At 47.3% G+C, this 6,369-nt stretch overlaps 1 protein-coding gene across 2 annotated transcripts in view; it reads right to left on the reverse strand.

Moving 5' to 3' along the window:
- Window positions 1-6,117, reverse strand: part of Sv2b (synaptic vesicle glycoprotein 2B) — a 175,948-nt gene extending 169,831 nt beyond the window's left edge. For both annotated transcript variants that reach the window (XM_010621012.3, XM_010621011.3), the window contains exon 1: window positions 5,810-6,117. The gene's annotated coding sequence lies outside the window, so the exon portion shown is untranslated. The remainder of the gene's footprint in view (window positions 1-5,809) is intronic.
- Between the last annotated feature and the right edge of the window lie 252 nt (window positions 6,118-6,369).

The raw sequence follows: 6,369 nt of genomic DNA on the forward strand, positions 1-6,369 counted from the left end.
ATTCCCCTCCCACCTCTGTCTCCCAGAGGCTTTCTTCTGTTATCTGATGGTGTCCTCCAGCTGACACTATTAGCAGAAGCTGATGCTGGCACCATGTTGTTGGATCTCCAGAAATGTGAGCTAAATAAACCTTTTTTCTTTATAAAGTATCCAGTGTCTGATATTTTGTTTTAGTAAAACAAAGCAGACTAGCACAGTAGAGCAGGATACTCTTGCTGTAATTAATGGTCAGGGCTTTGCTCAAGGTATATCGGGAAATCCAGAGAAAAAGCTGAGTATATGATCTTTGATCCAGAAAAGGCCAGAATGGCAGCAAAGGCACTGGCGGGAGGGATACGCTGCTAAGTACCTACTAGGTACTGAAGACCTGCTCATCGCTACCACTCACACCCTCATTTCTTGCCCAGCTGCTAAGGAACAATCACAGAGAGCCTCTGTCAACAGAGCACAGCGGTATTTACTCATTAGTGTACCCAATAAATACAGAACTGTACGTGTAGTCATATCCAGTGCATATCCACTGTGTTCCTGGCATAGGGGTAAAAATGAAGTCTCCCAGCAGGGGATCATGGGACGGATTTCATGGCACCGGTGTCCAGAGAAATCTGATAGGAAAGCTGTGTCTGCACACTCCAAGCACTCAGAAGTTTTCATCATGGAATTCCAACAAACTACGAGCCACCGAAAACCTGAGTTAAGGGGGTTGGTTTACTGCAGAAAACAAGGGTGATTTTCCCTCTGAGTCATGTTGAAAATCTTTGGCCCATAAGGTCCCTTATTATCCCCTTGTCTAATTTTGGACATCATGGGCCTTGTGCAAATACTCTTCTAACTTGCACTGCCAATGTTAAAGGTTCTCAAATCTCCCTCTTAAGACCCACAGTCTGAGTCTGGAGTCATCCCAGTCATACAAGACTGTTGCCTATTTCTCTCCTTACAAACAGCATCCCATTATGCAAGACACTGTAGAAGTGGGATTTTTTTCAAGCAAGCTGGTGACATTCTTTCAGTCAGCATAAATTGATTTAAATATATTTCTCCCCTTTTCACGACTCTTTCTTGCTTCTAGTTCATCTTAAATTAAAAGCAGTACAATAATAACCCAAGAACATCACACCCCTGAATTTCAGCCACTTCTCTTTAAAGGATCTTGTCTCCTTTTTTTGAAAGTAAGAGCTATTTTTTGGTTTCCACGTGTTCCTCTTTCTTGTCACCACACATTGCTTTCTATAAGGCATAAATTGGAGCCTTCACATTCAAAATCTGTTTTTATTCCACAAGATTCACAATAAGGCACCTGTGGGACCTGGGAAGAAAGGGAATGACTTCAGGAACTTAGATTTCAAGATCCACCAAAGTAGACTTGCAGACACCTGTAGTAACAAAATTTTTCCATTCATTCATTCTTTCAGTATTCAGTGAGCACATACTTTGTAGCAGGCAACATTCTGAGTATGGGTGGTTTAGGAGTGACCTGACTTACTGAAGGGACAAAAAGAAAACATGCTACTCAGACTTGGACCTCATCCCTTGACTCTGCATTCTTATATACAACTATCTACCAAACAACTCTCATCAAGTGCCCAATGAAGCCCAAAATAGCTCCTTCTTCACCTGAGCAGAGGACGACTTCACCCAACTGCTCAAGCCAAACTGAGAAGTCGTCTTTGACTCCAATCTTTCTCTACCAAATCTAACTCTATCATTGCCTATATCCAGGACTCCGCAACTTCTTCCCATCTCGACCCTCTCCCACCAGGTCCAGACCACAAGCGTCTCTCACCTAGATCCCGCAGTAGCCTCCTGGCCGATCTCCCTGTTTTCAACCCTCCCCGCAACACATACCCCTGAGTCTATTCTAAGCTCTGAAGCTCAAGTGATCACTGTAAAACATAAGTCAGATAAGGGCATCAGAATTCTCCAGCGGGTTCCCACACCTCTCAACGTAAAAGCCGGAGTCCACCCAAGCTTCCTGTGATGACCTGGCTCCCTACTACTTTTTGGATCTCGTCTTCAGCCATGTTCACCCTGTCTCATTCAGTTCCAACATGAGGCTTCTTATCGCTCCTGGAATGCACCAGTGCTCTTGCTTCAAGACCTTTGCACTTACTGTTCTTTCTACCTAGAAAGAGCTTCCCCAAGGTATCTACCTGCCTCACTCTTTCATTTCCTTCGTGTATCCACTACCACCTTATAAACCCATCCTTTACCTTGTCCTCCCCTCCCACATTCACTCAGCCTCCTTTACCTGCTTGATGTTCCTTAATCACCTAATATATTGCACATGTACTCATTTATTTATATGTAATTTGTCTCCCCAACTAAAATGAATGCTTCACAAGATAGGATCTTGGTGGATGGGGAATAGTTGTCTGGTTGGGTGGGTGGTTGGTTGGCTGGTCACTTGGTTTTTGGTCCTGTATACACTTCCTATATAGTGCCTGGCACATAGAGAACACTCAGAAAATATTAGCTGAATGATGGCTCTCTAAAAATAGAGACATCTATAGATAGGCAGCCATGAAAACAGAGCAAAAAGTCACAAGAACATCTATAGGTGTCACCTTTTCAAGCAGCATTCAAGAAAAAAGGAGACAGAGTCAAGGGAATTTAAATATCAAGGTCTTTATTATAGATGCAAAAAAAATCCCCAATTTTTCCACTCTCTATAAACATGCTTTTTACAACGTGACTATGTAGCTCCTCTCCGCAAGAATTAGACCCTGTTTCTGCCCTTTCCCTCTGGGCTGCCTTGGGTCTTACTTTTGTGGACTTTTGTGGACCACGCTTACTTTTGTGGACCACACAAACTTCCTCACTCTCCTGGCCCTTGGCCACTCTTCCCATGAGAACATGCTGGGTTAGCCGTAGGGAGGATGGGGGACCCCGTGGAGCAGAGCCAAGTCATCCCAAGGCAGCCAGCCTCATCTCTCTATCAGCAGACCTGAACTGCATGAGCAAGCACAGCTGAGATCGACTGAACACAATTGTCCAGCCACCCCATTAGCACGGAAGGATGCTGCTCTATACACATGGGAGAAATTCAAAAATGGTTCTAGTTTTAGGCCACTAAGCTTGGGAGTGGCTTGTTCTATTGTTGCATTGACAGGATCCTTCTAATGTGAGGCTGCTAAGTTGTTTTGATCTGAATAAACATGCATCAGGGACCCTCCTCCTTGTGGTTTGATTCTCGTAGCCTGGAATCTGCAGGAATAAGACACGCTAGCCATGCCACACAGCGTCTCAGCCATTGCAAAGCAATAGGCTGGCCTCTAGATGTACAGAGTCACTGGGGTGTAGCCCAGAGAGCAGACCAGGTATCAGAGAGAGCAAGACAAGAGCTAGCATGCAGGAGATGCACAGAAGTAAATGTTGCCCTGTGAGGTGACTCAGGGGACTCCCAGCTAAACACCCTGACCTGGACTCAGGGCAACCACATCCTATTTCTCTGACACTTCGACAAGGTTCTCAGGTATCCAGCCCCACTCTGTCCCTGGAACACACTGCAGTAGCCCTACTGCACTGTGCCAAAACAGTGCTTCCCTTAGAGGACTGAAGTCACAGATGGAACAGCAAATGCCAATCTTTCTATTAAGCCTAGAAGATGGATGCCCATCAAAACTTGCCATGTGGCATTATGTAAATGCCTTCCACGGTCCCTAGAAGGTCAGTCTATTTCCAGATGATCCCAGCACCTTCCCATAACCATGGAAACTCTTCTCATTCTCCAAGAAAAAAGCACAACAACTAGCAAGGACAGCAGGGACTGGACTGCTCACTAAAGATGACCCTTTCTTTCGCTGGGGAAAAGAAAGGACTCACAAGGAAAGGACTCCTCAATCTGGGTGAAGGAGACCTGACCACTGTGTCTCACCATCTGCCTAGTTCCTGCGGCCTGGCAGAGATGATGCCTCCTGTGTGTGGTTAGCTGTACCTGGAGTGATTACAGGTATCTGTCCTACCTACCAACCAAGCTTCCTCTAAATACGGGGCTTCAGACCTCAGCCAATTCCTTAAGCAAGAACTCAGTATGTATGTCTTAGTGACAAACATAAATCATAAGAGGGATTTCCTCAATGACCTTGTTATGTTGTCTCTCTGAATGCCACTCTTACCAGTGTTCCCCTCACTTACACAGTGCAGCCTCGTGGGCCTCTGCTCTGGCTCTCTCATAAGCAGACCCTTCTCCTACCTTAGGATTTTCAGGTGCTTTTGCTCTGCCCAGAATTCCTGGCTTCCTCCCTCACTTTCTCCATGCCTGGCCAAATATCTTTTACCAGCACCCTTCCCTAACCAAGCTGTATACAAAGAAATAAATTGCAAGACCCACTCCTCTCTCTAGTAGAAATCCCCATGCCTCTTACCCTACTTTATTTTTCTGCATTGCAATGTCTCCTTAGCTAATACACAATGTGTGCATTTATTAGTATGTCCATTACACACACACACACACACACACATACACATGTTAATTTAAGCTCCTTGAGGGTAGGGGCTTTCTTTGGTTCAATTCTGTGTCCCTTGTGCATGCAGCAGTGCCTAACACATGCTAGGAACACAAATGAGCTGCCATTTCTCAGGCATCTACTTTGGTACGTGATCTACTTTGGCAATGGGTATGTGACAATCATTCAGCAAATAAGTATCTTTTATGTAGTTATCAGAACAACCCTACTGCTGTCACTGGTCTGCAGATCAAGTGGCTCACCCCATCCACGCCCACACTCCCCATGGCACACTAGGCTGCTCTCCAAGCACCTGAACGATTGCATAGGTTGTGAGGGACTCACAGCATGCAGCTCTGGCAAATGTTCAGAACCCCTGAGCTCTCCATTCTATCATTTTGCATCACCTGCCACAGCTTCTGTCCAGGAAGTAACAACCTTCAGATTGGATTTTCCTCTCCCAGAACAGATTGGTAGTAACAGCTTTAGCTTTTCTTTCTTCCTCCCCCTTAGGAAGATCTTAATTTTGAATTTTCTTTTTGAACTGGGCTGGGACAAGAACAGACAGGTCAGGGACCTGGGAGGAAGGAAGCTGAAGTTCATCTGCTCTGAAACTCCCTCAGAATTTTCTAGAGTCCCTGCCACTGCGAAGTCCTGTTTCAAACCTCCATAGCCCCAAAACTTAAGAAAACCATCTATTAAAAATATTAAAAATGCAAATGAATAGGCTGACCTGCAGTGGGCGTGCCCTGCCCTCAGTGCCAGCCTGTGTCTACTGGGGTCTGGTCGCTTACTGTGGACACCAGCTCTGCCTGGCTAAGGGATGTGGTTCAGGCCCAGACTAAGGGACCAAGACAGCCACCCCATCTCTGCCGAAATCAGCAAGGACTTCATTTTTTAAACACTTCTCATCTCCCTACAAGCACCGCTCTATTTTCACACCACCATCACAGAATATGTCACACTTCCTCACTACAGGTGCCCCCCCAGCAGGTGTGAGCTTACAGGGAGCAAGAACTTCATTGCTTCTGTATCCCTAAGGACTAATCCCACCTCAGACGCATACTAGGTGCTCCTGGAGAATCTGCTGACTCCGAATGAAGCTCACCGCACCTACTGCGTCCGCTAGAGCAAACAGGACGAGGTGCCTCTTGGGGAAAAGCAGGACGCAGAAGCACGGGAGAGACTGTGCAGACCAGAATGACTCCGGAGCTGGTCAGGACGCCTAATGCTCTCTCACCATTCACCCTCCCTGCGCTCCCAGAGCCCCCACTTTCACCTTCTAAACCGGCTTAGAAAACCAGCAAGCCTCCCTCTGCGCCCCACCCCGCTCCTATTAGAGTCCAAGACTCCCGACTGGTTACCTTGAAACAGAGCTGCAGTTTCTGGATCCAGGGTGGCGCTTCAACGCCCTGCCAGCCCTGAACAGCAGAGAGCTCCTGATGGTCTGCGGAAGGAGCAACGCTCCTCCCCGGCTAAACGCTTTTGCTCGCCCAGCCCTGCAAAACAAATCGTGTTCTTTTCCATGCGCTAAAACCCAGCCATAAACAAATCCTCCGTGTGCCTAAGAAACGGCTCCCACGCCCGCGGAGGGCGCCTTCCACACCCAGAAACGCACACGAGCCCCAGCTCAGATTCTCCAGGTGAAAAGCACGCTTTTCATCTCCAGAAGAGCCCAACAACAACGAAATCCATGTAACAAGAACAGAGCTGAAACTAACAGCGGTGGCTCAGGAAGCTCAGGGAAGGGAGCCGAACGTGTCGGAAGCCTAAGTTGCAGAAGTGTTCCGGACGCTCAGAGTTCACGCGGTTTCACAAACAGCCCTTGAGGGGCGCGCGGCCCCGGGCAGCAGCCGGCAAGTGCTCGCTTTTCTGCGCGCTTTCCCAGACTCTGCCGGGCTTTTGTGCCTACAAACCCCGCTCC

The sequence above is a fragment of the Fukomys damarensis genome, unplaced genomic scaffold, assembly GCF_012274545.1.
Source record: "Fukomys damarensis isolate Sample0158 unplaced genomic scaffold, DMR_v1.0_HiC HiC_scaffold_7, whole genome shotgun sequence".
NCBI lineage: Eukaryota > Metazoa > Chordata > Mammalia > Rodentia > Bathyergidae > Fukomys > Fukomys damarensis.